Raw genomic sequence first — 14,887 nt, 5'->3', positions numbered from 1 at the left:
AACTTCCAGGCACCAGCATCTGAAAACTGTCAGCCTGGGAATGTGTGGTGAGATTAGCAAGTAACTTCCCAAATGGATTGGTTTTCCCAGGTAGGATGATATAAAATGACAAGGGATTCAGCCAGCATTGAAACTAGAGTAAGCGGAAGAGTTAATCACGTAACTGAACTAATCTAGAACCCTGATTACTTCCCCTTGATACTTTTCACTTATTGATTCATTTTATTAATAGCTATTGATACCATTGTAAGGCTACCTCAAGCACTCACAGCTGTCTCCAGAAAGCACCTGCAGAGGGGGCAGACCTCCCTAGCATGGTTCAATATTCTCTGGTTACAGGCATGGAGCTGATCAGTGGCTCCTTGTGTTCCTGTGCAGGAGCAAAGCCCTGCAGTGTGCGACTTGGCATTGGCTCCTGCTCCTCCTCCAGCTGTGGAGATCACCAGTCATGGCTCCATGCAGGATACATCCAGTCCAGGATCTTCAGTGCATGCTATTTTGAGTTTCCTGACTCTGTGCTTCCTGTGCTGTCTTATCAACTGATCCTTCAGGTTGGTATTTTCAGCTGCCCTGATTTCAGCATCTTGAGGAAGTCTGAGTAAGTCTGCCTGGGATTTCCCCATCCCTGCCTCCTGGAAAGAGCCTGTTAAGGAACGCAAGCCTGGGAAAAAGCTACCTGGAAAACTTTTCCTGAGCCAAGGCTCATGCTCTGGGCTCCCTGGGCAGTGTCAGACACCTGAGGCCACAGTGTCCATTCAGCCTCGGGTTATTCCAGCCCGTTGCAGCTTGTTACTCCTTGATGCAGCAGCATGCTGCTGATGGAAGCTACTGCCACTGCATCCCACCCCCAGCTACCCTGCCATGATACCCAGCCATCCTCACCCAGCATCTTCCATCTAGGACAGACTGAGCTCCTGCAGACCAAACTCTTGCTGCAGCCGTTGTGGGTCAAGCCCTACTTAGTTTGCCACCACAGCTGTGGAAGCACTCACTCTCCTGCCCAGAGGCCCAGGACATCTTTGTAGGTGCATCTTGCCCTGCATTTGGCTCTTATTGCTCATGGTACGTCTCCCTTCAAGGGCTTTACCCTGGAGATGTGCCTGGAGGGACCACCATGTTCTCCCCATCCCCAGCTCCCATCCTCGCTTCTCCAGCCTGAGACGCCTCGCTTGCTCCCCACATTTTGTTTTTTATTAACTGTTGGCACCAACTCCTGCTTCCTGCTGTGTTCCTGCTCACTGCAGGGGGGTTGGACTAGATGGCCTTCAATGGTCCCTTCCAATCTAAACCGTTCTATGGTTCCTCTGATGGGCATCAAGGCTTCAATCCTAAGGAGCCCATCCTTCACCAGCTCCTGGCATCTGACTGCCATGAGTGTACAGTTTCATGGCCAGCAGATGACCTGTGAAAGGAAATACAACATGAACTGCAGCTCAAACCTCTGTTTTCACCCATACCTTTGCCCTTCTCCTGCTCCTGTAAAGCACTGTGCTATCCAAATGCTCTTGCTCAAACCAGACCTGTATGATATCTTGACTGTTCTTCCAAGCGGAAAAAAAAAATCCCCATATTTCAAAATCCTGAAGAAAGGAACCCATAAGTTCTGAGAATATCTTTAAAGCTCTCTGGGCTGCCCAATATGAGCTGTGTGCAGGTACAAAAGGAGTTGCAGGCATGACTCTTTGCAGTCAGGGAATGTGGTGCTGCATTCCCACCCAGCCCCTCCCCAGCGTCCACATTTTCACAACACAGGTCCCAGTTCCCCAGTAGCTTTTCCAAGGCTGCAACCAAAGAGGTACGTGCCCCTCTTAGCTGGCACAGCTGGGCATTACAATTGCATGCCGATTCTCATATATCACAGCAAACCACCCAGTTCTTCCTGCGATGACTTCATTTCTGCCCCCTGTGGGATCAAGGTTTCTGAGTCACAGGCTTGCTTTGCCTTCGACAAGGTCCTGACATCTCCCTGGGTGCTGCAGGGGCCTTGGAAAGTCAGTTCTGAGCTCTTGCTTTGAGCATAAGGTGGTCCTTGGCTTCAATGTTGTTGCTTCTCTCTCCAGAGCGAAAAGGGTTTGTGTGCCTTGGGTTTGCTCCAGCTGTTTCAGATGATGTAATGAGTGTTCCTGCCTCTCCCTGCAGATTCTTTAGTACAAACAGCAATGTGAATCTTGAATGTCTAGAGGTCAGAATATGATACTGGAAGTTGCAGAACACTTTGGCCTGATGCAACCCAGTGTCCTCAGCTCCATCAGTGCAATGGCCTCCATCATCCAAAGCAGCAAAAGCCACTTCATGCTGGTTCTTTTACTCCCAAGACCCATACCAAGGCCTTTCAGACTGTACCCTCATGTCGAAGGTCCAGCACCTTCACATCTGAATGCTGTTTCTAATGCAACCAAGGCTCAGGTTTTGGCTTTGTTGATCCCTTGGTGAAACCCACTGAATTTTCTGGGTTAGAGGGAGGGTGATGAAATTCAATTCTTTGGATCCAGCTCAACAGAAATTGTTTTTCTTCTTGCACCTGGTGGGCAGAAGATCTGCTTCTTGCAGTGCTGATTCATCTTAGTTCTTCTCACTGGAGGAGGATCCAGTGACCTGCTTGGACAAGCTCACCTGGGAGCTATAAATACATCACAATGTAATACTCACATGACAATAAGCTAATGGGTAATGATCATTGACAATAAGAACGGGATTTGTCCCTGCAGGTAGACACCCTTCTTCCCTAGGCTCATTTGGAAGTTCGATTATTGCTTGCCTCCCTACTGCTGGGTGTTGGGCAATGCTGGTGAGAGGGATTAGGTGCACAAGAGGTGCAAGATATGGAACTGCACTGAGAAATCTCTGTGATTAACACAGGTGATGCTAGTGGTGCCAGAGCTGGAGTCAGCTTCTGCGTTCCTGTCCATCAGGAGCTACCCATTAACTGCAGTGAGGTAAACACAGCTCAAATGATGGGACAGCTGGAAGGAACTAAATTGATCTGCCTGTCTGTCTTTGGATATGATCCTGGTTGAAATAAAGGTTGTCACTGAATGTAATGCTGAATGCTTGATTTTCGGCCTTTAACTTTCACCATTCACTTCACATCCAGGTATTTTTGGTGCCAGTTTGGGCAGCTGCCTGTGGCACTTTCTCATCTGAGCTGAGCCAAGCCAGCCTCAAGCTCATGGTCTGGGGAGTGCGGGACTCCTTACTAACCCCGAGCCTGAGTCATTTTTGTGTTGGGACCAGGGTGGGTCCGAGAGCTCAGGTAGCACAGAGCAACTACAGCAATCCATGTGAATTATTTTCTTATTGCGTGCTTCTTTTAAACCACTTCTATGATTTGGGTGCTGTTTGACAATATCGTACTGGTCATGGGAGGCAGATGCCTGTTAAGGAGTGCAGCTAGGAAGCGGCTACTGAGCATGGCTTTAGCCATCAGATGAAGAGATAAGTCATTCTACCTTCTATCCTAGGTTTAGGTTGGCTATTAGGAGAGATATCTTTACCGAAAGGGTGGTGAAACATTGGGAGAGGCTCCCCAAAGCAGTGGTGGAGTCTCCTTCCCTGAAGGGATTCAATAAGTGTGTGCTGTAGCCCTTTGGGACATGATTTAGTTGGCACAGTGGTGTTGGGCTGGATGAGCTTAGAGGTCTTTTCCAAGATTTTGATTCTATGGTGACTAGAAAGGCTGCTTGAGCCAATTCCTTACATCTTAGAAATTGTCTTGCCATGAATTGCCAACGAGTAGGTGACTTTGGAAGCAGCAATTTGTTTCCCAGTGCTCCGGACTTTATCTTGTAAGCAGGATAAAAGATGACCAAAGGGCACTAAAATTCGAGCTGTAAGCCCTGGCAGAATCTCAGGTTTAAGCACTCACCTGGGGTGTGTAAAAGACTGCCCTGAGGAAGGTATTTTTCAGCAGCAAGCATCTTTTAGTGAGACACTGTCTCCAGCGGTTGGTTTAAATGGGGATTAGGGATGATTGCAAAAGCCACAAGCAGTGTGTACCCCACAGCATTAATGTCCCAGCACCTCCAGGGTGGTATGCACAGGGAAATGGGGCTCCATGTATTGCAGTCACTGTCTGTAGCTACATTTTGGGTTCACCTAAGACTTAGTTCCTGGTGGAATAAGCCTGATGACTGAGAGTTTTCACACTGTGACAGCAGGTGACATGATGGTGATTTACAATGCTGAAAGGACAGAAGGTTGATGCCTTGTGACTTAAATCCAACATAATTTTGTTCTTCCAAGAAGCAGATAGCAAGCAATGTTAGGGAGCACAAACAGCAATAGGACATGCCAAAGAATAACCTTAAAATGTGAATTTTTCTCCTTTGCTGCTTTGCAGTGGCTAAAGGCTGATGGAGGACTCTTAAGAGAGACCAAGCTGAATTTGATTTTAAGTTAGCCATTCAAAGCTGGTCACACAAAGCTTTTTTACAGAAGTCCATCTTTCATTCCCACATGCTCGGTGCAGGTATGAGGTGCCCACATTGACAAAGACACATGAAGTTTGCAGCTAAGTCTTCAAAGTCCATGACAAAGATCCCAGGGAGCTGGAGGCCTCTCCAGCAGTTTTGTGGGCACTCAGCCCCTTTGGGCTCTGTTTAGTCATCATAAGGCACAAAGAATTTGAACGTGAATGTTGGTTTTTTCCTTTTCTGGGCATATCTGAGATTGAGCTTGCCAGAGCAAGTGCTGAGTTTGCTCATTTTCTGGGGCATAGGGCTGAGATTGCAGTGTCATAACAGAAACCAGGGTCTCCCACCTCCATCCCTCCAGATACTGGCAAATGGGAAGGGAAGACAGGGGAGGAAGGTGAGACCATGCCTGTCCTCAGACCCTGTCTCTGTTCTTTAGAGCAGCTATGTGAATTTTAATGAAAGAGACACTCTCAAAAGCACTGGAATATCCAGAGGCAAAGTTTTGAGATAGACAGCTGTACAAAGGAGAACAGAACTGGGGATGAGAAAAATTGGAGCACGCTCTTACACTCCTGTTAGCAGCAAGTGCCCGTGGGCAGATGGATGAAGCTGGGGGTAGAGACATTCCAGAGCAGTTTGTGAGTCAGCTGAGCTCCTCCCATCACAACTTCACTCATCAAAGCAAGTATTTATAGCACAGATAGGAGTAGGGAGAGAAATCAAAGACGAGCTTCCCCGAAAGAGACATAAATCACTCCAAGAGTTCAGCTCTGGGGTTCTGCATTTTTTTGCTTTAATGCTAATGAATAAAAAGGCTGTTTATTATTAATATTTATTAATATTATTTAATCAGTCAGCTTTTTTAATTAAAAGCATCTTTGAGCAAAGAGATATTTCCATAGAGTTCTCCCAGCTTTCAGATCTACCCCAGCAGGCTGCTAAGGACATGATGTCTTACACCGGAGAAAGATCTGTGCTTTTCCCCAGCACAGATCTGCTGAAAAACAATTCAGAAAGCCTATCTGGGATGATGTTTGCTGTCCAAACTGTTAGGAGACCTCCAGGCCTTCCGATAAAGCGAAGCAGGAAAGCCAGGAGGGTGCTGTACCCTGCCAGGGTGAGAAAATATTTGCCACGTCAGGAGAAAGACCCAGTCAAGCGGTGGCTGCTCTTCTTTGCTGGCATCATCCTTATGCAGGTCTTAACTCAGGATCCTGAGCAAGAGAGCCTGGCTGGGGGAAAAAGCCTTAGAGAGCAGCCACTCTCTGTACCAGGATCACTGGCAGCTGCACAGCTCGAGGCTGCAAGGAACTGCTCCAGAGAAGACACAGCTATTTCAGAGGCCCCGGCAATCATTTTCTCATCAGCTTATGGGCACCTGCCTCTTGGACGAAGCACAGCAGATGTGCCCCAACAAGCAAGGAGACATCCACATGCCTTCTGCAGGCAAGGCTTTTGACCAGTTTCTCCCATGCAGAGCACTGAACTGTGTGTGAGAAGCAGTCCTACTCCTGCACTTCGACATCAGCTGCTGGAGCATCGTAGGCAGCAGAGGCGGCCTGTGGACTCCTGCACCCTTCCAAGTGGACATGAGGATGAGACAGAGGACACGAGACCAGCGGTGGCCAGAAAAACACTGAAGAAAGCCCAGGGCTGCAGCAAGAGCTGTGTTGATGATGACTGTGATTAGAGATTGGGAATTCCAAGAGCTGCAACGAAAGACTGCAGAAATTAGATATACACTCCCGGGTCGGGTTTGTACGTGCTAACCTGTCGCTGTTGCATAACTTTTTTCAGTTCCTACATTTACGTGTTGTAATTTACTGTCAGTTCTCACAAATTAGAAGAAAGTAGCACAGCTCTCGAAGCGATGAGTGTGCAAAGATCCTGTGCGCTTTTCTCCTTCTGTAACACTGTAAGAATAAAACTGCAAAGATCAGCTTTTCACAACGTTTTTTTCATCTGAGCTTTTAAAATGAAGGTTTGCTGCTCTTCTGCGTGTTGAAAAGTGCTGACCATCCTGGGGAAATAAAACTGTCCAACCAGCAAGAATAGTGGGGTCAGAGACGCAGCAGGACCCAGACACTGAGACGGGGACCTGGGATGTCCAGCATGGGACCTGGGGACCATGGGATGAGACATGACATGAGCCACAGCGCTGCGCTGAGGTGTCTCCTTGGGAAAAAGCTGGGAGGCCCCTAAAGGAAACCATGGGACATGCTGGTAAAGAGGGTTGGTTAAGGGGCAGGCTGGACTAGTTCAGTTTAACCAACACTTCTACCGTTGTGTTTATTGTGGGGTTAGTGGGAGTTTAGCACTGCTTTGTGGCTCTGTGCACGAAATCTGGGATTGCCCCTTGGTCCGGGGAAGTATGTTTGTAGGGCTTTTTGAACAGTGGATGTGATGGGGTCTGGGGGCTTCACAGCAGGGTGCAGCTTGGAGCAGGGCTGCTGCCTCCCACACACAAGCAGCTGTCTGAGTTAGGGATAAAGAAATCTGGCTTGGGACCTGCTTTTGTACCTTGTCCAGCCATGGGGTTTATTGCGAAGAGCCACTCAAGGCTTCTTGCTGGAAACAAGGATTTTTAGTGGATGATATTTTGAGTTAATCGAATTTCATGGGCTGTTTTATCACCTAGCCCCTGAGGTTAGGGTTCAGCTGCCCTGGTTTAGGCATTCTGAGGAAAGCCTGATTAAGCCCCATCCCTGGAGGTGTTGAAGGCCAAATTGGGTGGGCCTTGGGCAGCCTGATCTAGTGCGATGCCCCTGCCCACGGCAGGAGGGTTGGAACTAGGTGATCTTTAAGGTCCCTTCCAACTCAAACTATTCTATGATTCTAAGTTTGCCTGGGATTTCCTCAGCTCAGCACTCTGCAAAAAGTGTGCCATGGGAAAGGCCACCTGGAAAACTTTCTCCAAGCCATGGCCCCTGCTCTGGTCTTATGTATCTCATATATCAGGGCTCTCCCACATGAAGGTCGGTCCCAAAAGGCGGTGCTGTGCCTTGCAGCCCCCAGCTTCACCCTTCAGCACTCCAGTCCAACCTTCCATTCTGCAAAACAACTTCAAACTCATGCTGGGTTGCTCAAAGCTGTGTCCAGCCCAACTTTTAAAAATCTGCAAGCATGGAGATTTCATCACCTCCTTGGCCAACCTGTTACACCTGCCTGGGACTTAAGCCAGATCTTTTGATGCCACATCATGCTATTCAGCTGGTGTGCCTCGCATCGCTGCTCACTGGGCCACGTGCTGCAGAAAGCAGGTTTTCTCATGGCAACAGCAATTATTTCCTCAGGCCCTGATAAGAGCAGAACTCAACTGTTTTGCAATGACTTAAAGCAGCCGCACGTGACCCAGGGATGGAAGGAAGCTGGAGAGCACATGCAGGGATTGCAGAAGAGGTGTGGAAAAGCCAAGCACAGCACTGCAGGCCACAACAGAGAAGAGTGGGGAGCAGCAGCCCACGGCAATTAGAGATACGCTTATCTCCGAAAGACGGTAGCTGAAAAACCTGAATCATTAACAGATTTTAGCTACATAATTGCTAGTGGGAAAAAATGTGAGCAATCTGTCTGTGTGCAGGCAGGGAACCGTCTGGAGGGAGTAGGAGCTGGGATGTGACTGCTGTGAAGGGTGGTCCAGGAGAAGCCCTTTCAGAAAGGCTCTCCATCCCTTGTGGAGGCAGCGTAAGATGTGCAAGCACAAGGAATAACCAAATGTGGAATTTTGTAAAATTCCAGAATGGTAAAGACCTTTGAGAACAGAAAGATCTTTTGACAGTGGTGGTGGTGACATCTCTCAGAGTTTTATTGTAACCTCGGTGACCAAGGGCTTTCCCATAGCCCAGCATGTCCCAAAGGCATCACGAGAGGGCAGCAAAGACAGAAGCTGGGCAGAACCCAGGCGGCAGCGCCTGCAGTGTTTCAGACACCCAAACCCAAAACCGCAAAGGCGCATGGACAAGAAATTGCTGAGGATGCTGGCAGGACCTTGTAGAGAGCTGATGTGGTGGGAACACAGAACTATCAAAACAAGCTAGCATGCTGGGGCATAGCCTAGCAAAATGTACTTGCCTTCGGTATAAAAAAAGCCCTGCATCATCAAGACTTACAGGTGAGAATTTTTATTGTTCCATACAGTGTGGGACAGCAAGCTGAGGTAATGCAGATGTAAGGGAGGCTGCCAGCGACCAACATCCAAGCCAGGCATTAACAGCCTAAAACAAGGCAACCGCTGAAAATTCATTTCAGACCTAGTGGCTTGAATGAGCTACATATAAACAGGCTGTTGTAATCTCTGTTGTGTGAAGCCTAGTGCTTCATATCGGGGTCAGCCCCTACTCCTAGCTGTCCTGCTCCTGTTTGATGCAGTAGTTGCTTTTGAAAGGATGTGCTATGGACAGGACTCGCTGTGGCTGAGTGCAGGAGTGAAGGACACTGCCAGGTGCTCCACAGCATGGTGTCACACAGCGGACCCTTGCTCAGCCCTGTTGCAGCCTCACAAGGGCAGTTTCCAGGTATGTACACCAGCTCCAGCTGAGCTCACAGAGCCAAAGAAGCCTGGCAGGGCAGCTTTGGAAGCCCTGTGGTGCCGGAGGGGATAATACATCAGCACTACACCACAGTTGGCAGAGAAGCATATCCAGACAGGCTCTGTACCTGGGACGTGCCTGGACCCCGTCCTGAACTTGTGTTTCCAGCCCCGTACAGGACTTGTGTCTCCTTTTCTGTGAGGAAGGCCTTTGCACTCCAGCTCTTTTGTCCCAGCAGCATCCATCCTCTCCTGAGGTGCTTGGGCTAGAACCACGTCTCACTTCTTCCTCTCCCAGAGATCTCATTTCCCTGCTCTGCCCACTCCAGAGTCTTCCAGATCCATGCTACAACCCTGCTCCTTTCCTTATACCGTCCATACCTCCAACCTCTTTTCTTATCCAAGTCTCCTTGGGCCAACTTAGCCCACCCTTCCTCTGCTGCCCCAGAGCGCCCCAGCCCTGCTGCTGGGCACAGTGTCCTTTACTGCAGGACACATCCCTGCTGGTAAAAACCTCTTGGCAAACAGCATCCAGATGTGTACTGGGAGCAGCACCCAGCACTCTCCCTCCATGTTACCTGCCTGGAAGCAGTCCCTGGGGAGCATGATGGATACACTACCCCAAATCCAGGCCAGGGACAGTTCTGGCAGTTTGTCATTACACATTCCAGGGAGGTGATTCTGCCCCTGCACTCGGCACCGGTGAGACCGCACCTCGAATCCTGGGTTCAGTTCTGAGCCCCTCACTACAAAAAGGATGTTGAGGCACTGGAGCGTGTCCAGAGAAGAGCAACAAAGCTGGACAAGTCTTATGAGGAGCGGCTGAGGGAACTGGGGCTGTTTAGTCTGGAGAAGAGGAGGCTGAAGGGTGACCTTATTGCTCTCTACAACTACCTGAAAGGACATTGTAGAGAGGAGGGTGCTGGGCTCTTCTCCCCAGTGACAGGAGACAGGACAAGGGGGAATGGCCTCAAGCTGTGCCAGGGGAGGGTCAGACTGGACAACAGGAAAATCTTTTTCACAGAAAGGGTCATCGGACCCTGGCAGAGGCTGCCCAGGTAGGTGGTGGAGTCACCATCCCTGGAGGTATTTAAAAGATGGGTAGACAAGGTGCTCAGGGACATGGTTTAGTGGCAGATAGGAATGGTTGGACTCAATGATCCAGAGGTCTTTTCCAACCTAGTGATTCTATGATTCTATGATCACATTCCTGTACCCAGCAATGTCCTCTTAGCTCCTTAATTTAGTAGGTGTCCTAGGGACCAGGCGCATTGTGAGATGCAGCACTCCAAAGATCCTTCTAAAGAGGAACCTCTTGCCATATTTCCCTAATCCTACGTGAATGTCCTTGTGACCCCCGTCCCTATGCTCATCCAGAGCAGACACAGAGCTGCTCGGCATTTTTTCCACGGCAATCCTAAGATGACCATTCATAACTTCGCGAGCAGCCATCCGCTCTCCTGGTCTGTAACAGCAAGCTCTGCTGCAGCTTTTCCACCAAACACAGGAGACGGCACCAATTCCCGTCCCTGCGAGACAAGGGGCACCAGTGCTGCTCCCTGCGGAGGTGTGCCATGGGAATTGTAAACACAGCTGCTTTCATTGGGTGCATTATTCACCCTCTGGCTCACTCTCAGCTGGGCTGATGGTGTCTTGGGAGTGTAATGGAGAAAATATTAAAATGGTTTTTCTTTGCACTGCCTCACCTAGATACTACGTGCTGCAATACTTCATTGCACAACCAAATGTCTGAAAAAGGGGAGCCTGAAAAGATTACTTTAAAAAAAAAAAGCAACTTAGAAAGAAGGCAAAAATCAGAGGAAATTGTAAGAAATCAATAAATCAATTAGCAATTCAGGAAAGACAAACTTGTACCTCTTCTTGCCTCACAGCATTAAAGACCCTCTTAACAGAGCTCAAAGACTTAAAACACTGAATTGTGTTCACTCACACTGCAGAATATGGGTGAAAATTCTTTATGGGAGGCACAAAGTTTTGATCATAAGGACCTTGGGGTTACCTTCATCTGCAGCATTTCTGCTTCGTGGAGTAAATGTTGTTTGCTCTTAAACAATAACTTTGAAAAGCCCATGTGCTTTACCTCCAGAGACTGTGCACCTCTGTCCAGCTGGTCTCTAGTCCAGTGTTTTGGCTATGTTTTTACCTGTTGTATTGAAAAGTCTCCTCTGAGCACTCATTTCCCTCTTAACCAGTGTTTTCCTGCCTCCTGTTTGGGAGAGTTTCTCACTTATCTTCTCTTTCTTTGGCCCTGTAGCTGGACAGACCCAAGGAATGGCTCATCTCCATTCACAGCATCCCCAAAAAACAGATGAAATGATGTCAAGTTTGTCAAAAAGAGGCACAAATGTGAGAAGTTGTTGTCACCAGGCCTCCTTGTGTCCTCAGAGGACACCACCTGAGGCACATGAGGACATGGTGAGACCCTGTGGCACATGGGGGACACAAATGGGGTGTGGAGGGTGCTGAGGTGCACAGAGATGGAGGGACACAGAAGGACTCCAAGGCACACGAGGACACGGGGGCATGACAGAACCCTGAGGCACAGGGGGACACGGGGACAAGGCAGGGCTCTGAGGCACACGGATGACATGGGGACATGGTGGGGATTCGAAATGCGTGGAGGACACGGTGGGGCTCTGATGCATACAGGGACACGAGGACACAGCAGAACCCTGAGGCACATGGGGACACAAGGACAAGGCAGGGCTTCAAGGCACGTGGAGGACATGGGAACACGGTGGGGCCATGAGGTACATGGTGGAACCCTGTGGCACATGGGAGGCATGGCTCAGTCCTGAGGCACATGGGAACATGACAGAGCCCCAAGGCACACAGGGACATGGGGACACAACAGAGCCACAAGGCACATGGGGTCATGGAGACAAGGCAGGGCTCTGAGGCACATGGATGACATGGGGACGTGGTGGGGATTTGAGGCACATGGAGGACACAGTGGGGGTCCAAGACACACGGGAACATGACAGAACCCAGAGGGACATGGGGACACAGCAGAACCCTGAGACACATGGGGACAGGAGGACACGGCAGGGGTCCAAGACACACAGAGTCATGACAGAGCCCTGAGGCACACAGGGACATGGGGACACAGCTCAGTCCTGAAGCACACAGAGGACCTGGGGACACAGCAGGGCTCAGAGCAACACAAGGACACTGTGGGGCACGAGGTACATGAAGATAAGAAAGAACCCCAAGGCTCAGAGGGACATGGCTCAGCCCCAGGCACACGGGGACATGGCGGGGCCACGAGGCACATGGGGACAAGAAAGAACCCCAAGGCTCAGGAGGGACATGGCTCAGCCCTGGACATATGGGGACAGGGGGGTATGGCAGAGCCTCAAGGCACAGAGGGACACGGCTCAGCCCTGGGAACATGGGGACATAGGTGCACAATAGAGCCTTTAGGCACACAGGGACATGAGAATACAGCTCAGTTCTGAGACATATGAGGACATGGTGGGTCACAAGGCACATGGGGACAAGGAAGAACCCCGAGGCACAGAGAGACACAGCTCAGCCCCAGGGACGCAGGGACAAGACAGAGCCCCGATGGACAGAGGGACAGGGCTCAGCCCCCGGCACATGGGGACACAGGGACAAGAAAGAACCCTGGTGCACAACAGCACACGGCTCAGCCCTGGGGACATGGGGACATGGGGATACGATAGAGCCTCGAGGCACATGGGGACACAGAGACACAGCAGGGCTGCAATCCATGTGGGGACACAGCTCAGTCCTGAGTCACACAAGGACACTGTGGGGCACAAGGCACATGGGGACAAGGAAGAACCCTGAGGCACAGAGGGACACGGCTCAGCCCTGGTCACACGGGGATGTGGTGACATGACAGAGGCTTGAGGCACACGAGGACATGGGGACACAGATCGGTCCTGAAACACATGGGGACATGGCAGGGCCCTGAGGCACATGGGGACAGGAGGACATGGTGGGACAGGAGGTACATGCAGACAAGAGAGAACCCCGAGGCTCAGAGGGACATGGCTCAGCCCCAGGCATATGGGGACAGGGGAGCACGGCAGAGCCCTGAGGCACGAAGGGACACGGCTCAGCCCTGGGGACATGGGAACATGGGGGCACAACAGAGCCTTGAGGCATAGGGGGACATGGGGACTCAGGGACACAGCAGGGCTCCGAGCCACACAGGGACACAGCTCAGCCCAGAGACACTCGAGGACACTGTGGGGCATGAGGCACAAGGAGACTAGAAAGAATTCTGAGGCTCAGAGCTCAGGGGACACGGCTCAGCCCCAGCCATGTGGGGACGGGGGCACGGCAGAGCCCCGAGGCACACAGGGGCATGGGGACACGGAGACAGCTCAGTCCTGAGACTCATGGGGACACGACAGCGCCTCGAGGCACGAGGGGACACGGAGACAAGAAAGAACCCCAAGGCACGGAGGAACACAGCTCTCGTCCCGGTCTCGCCCCGCGTTGCCGCTTTAAGAGCGCGGCCGCCGCCCCCGCGGGCCGGAAGGGGCTGGGACGCAGCGGGGTCCGCGCCCGCCCGCCCGCGCCGCCGCCTGCACCCGCCGGTAAGCGCGGACCCGCCCCGCGAGCGGCTACGGTTCCCCCCGGGGCATCTGCCTTCTTCCCCCAACCCCCCCGGGGTATCTGCCTTCCCCCCGCTCCGGGCATCTGCCTCCCCCCGTGCTGCCTCTCCAGTGCCTCCTCTCCTCGGTGCCTCCCCCCGCCCCCTCCGCCTTCAGTGTCTCCCCGCGGTACATCTTCCCCCTCTCTCCAGTTCTTCCCCCCGTTGCCTCCCTCTCTTCTCCTTATCTCTCCCCCTGGTGTATCCCCCTCTTTCAGTGCCTCCCCCCCGCCTCCAGTTCTTCCCCTTGGCGCATTCCCTGCCTCCCCCCCGGTGCATCTTTCCCTCCTCCAGTATCTCTGCCCCCCCACCCCGGTGCATATCCCTCCTCCAGTGCCTCCCCCTGAGCTGAGAGTTTCCCCTGTCCATGCCTGCGTTCCTTCTCACAGTGTCGCTTCTCTGTGCCTCTGCACTGGTCCATACTGGGGGCCGTGGGTGGCTGCCCCCACGCTGATCCATACTGGGGACTGCCCCCACGCTGATCCATACTGAGGATCTTGGGTGGCTGCCCCCACACTGATCCACAGTGGGGACTGTGGCTGTGCTGGTCCACACTGGGGACCTTGGGTGGCTGCCCCTACTCTGGTCAACAGTGGGGACTACAGGCAGCTGCTCCTGTGCTGGCTCTTTCCATTGCTCTGTTTCTCTCCCACAACTGGACAGGCTTTGGGCAGGGTCTTTGTTGCCATCCCAGCGGGTGCTGGGGCTCTGCGAGGTCGTAGCGAGCAAGCGGCACCACTACATTGCGGATCAGAAGCAATAGTCACGCTCAAGTCCCAAGAGCTGCTTTTTCTCTGAACTTTAAGAGTTAGACATTGATGGCTTCACTTCCTTGGGGGCCTTTTTTTTTCTCTTCATGAATGAAAGCCTTTCCTTTCTTTTTTTTTTTTTTTTTTTTTTTTTTTTCCCTTAAGCAGATATCTGTGGGAAAACTCCGCTTCTAAATGCTTATTTTGGCCTTTTCTGGTTGATACTGTGTATTTCTATTTCTTGTTTGCTAGTGCTTTCCCCTTTCTTCCTTTCAATTCTGGATGTGCTGTCCTTCTCTTTCTTTGGCCGGTCTGGCTTCTAAATGTTCCTTAATTGGAGGGGGTGAGGGGGCTGGAAAATTGGGAAAAGATAAAGGGACCTCAAAGCCCATCCAGTTCCACCCCCTGCCATGGGCAGGGACACTTCCCTCTGGATCAGGTTGCTCAACCCCCCCTTGAACCTGGCCTTGAACACCTCCAGAGATGCGGCAGCCACCACTGCTCTGGGCAGCCTGGGCCAGGGCCTCCCCACCGTCACAGTAAAACA

The 14,887-nt window shown here is 51.4% G+C and overlaps 1 protein-coding gene across 1 annotated transcript in view; it reads left to right on the top strand.

Annotated features, from left to right (window-relative positions):
- The first annotated feature begins 13,466 nt into the window (after positions 1-13,466).
- LOC104059949 (discoidin domain-containing receptor 2) overlaps positions 13,467-14,887 on the top strand; it is a 63,840-nt gene continuing 62,419 nt past the window's right edge. The window contains exon 1 of the mRNA XM_054083976.1: positions 13,467-13,535. The gene's annotated coding sequence lies outside the window, so the exon portion shown is untranslated. The remainder of the gene's footprint in view (positions 13,536-14,887) is intronic.

This window comes from Cuculus canorus, chromosome 19, assembly GCF_017976375.1.
Source record: "Cuculus canorus isolate bCucCan1 chromosome 19, bCucCan1.pri, whole genome shotgun sequence".
Lineage (NCBI taxonomy): Eukaryota > Metazoa > Chordata > Aves > Cuculiformes > Cuculidae > Cuculus > Cuculus canorus.
Note: the sequence above shows the minus strand (reverse complement) of the source record. Positions and strands in the feature narration are given on the sequence as shown.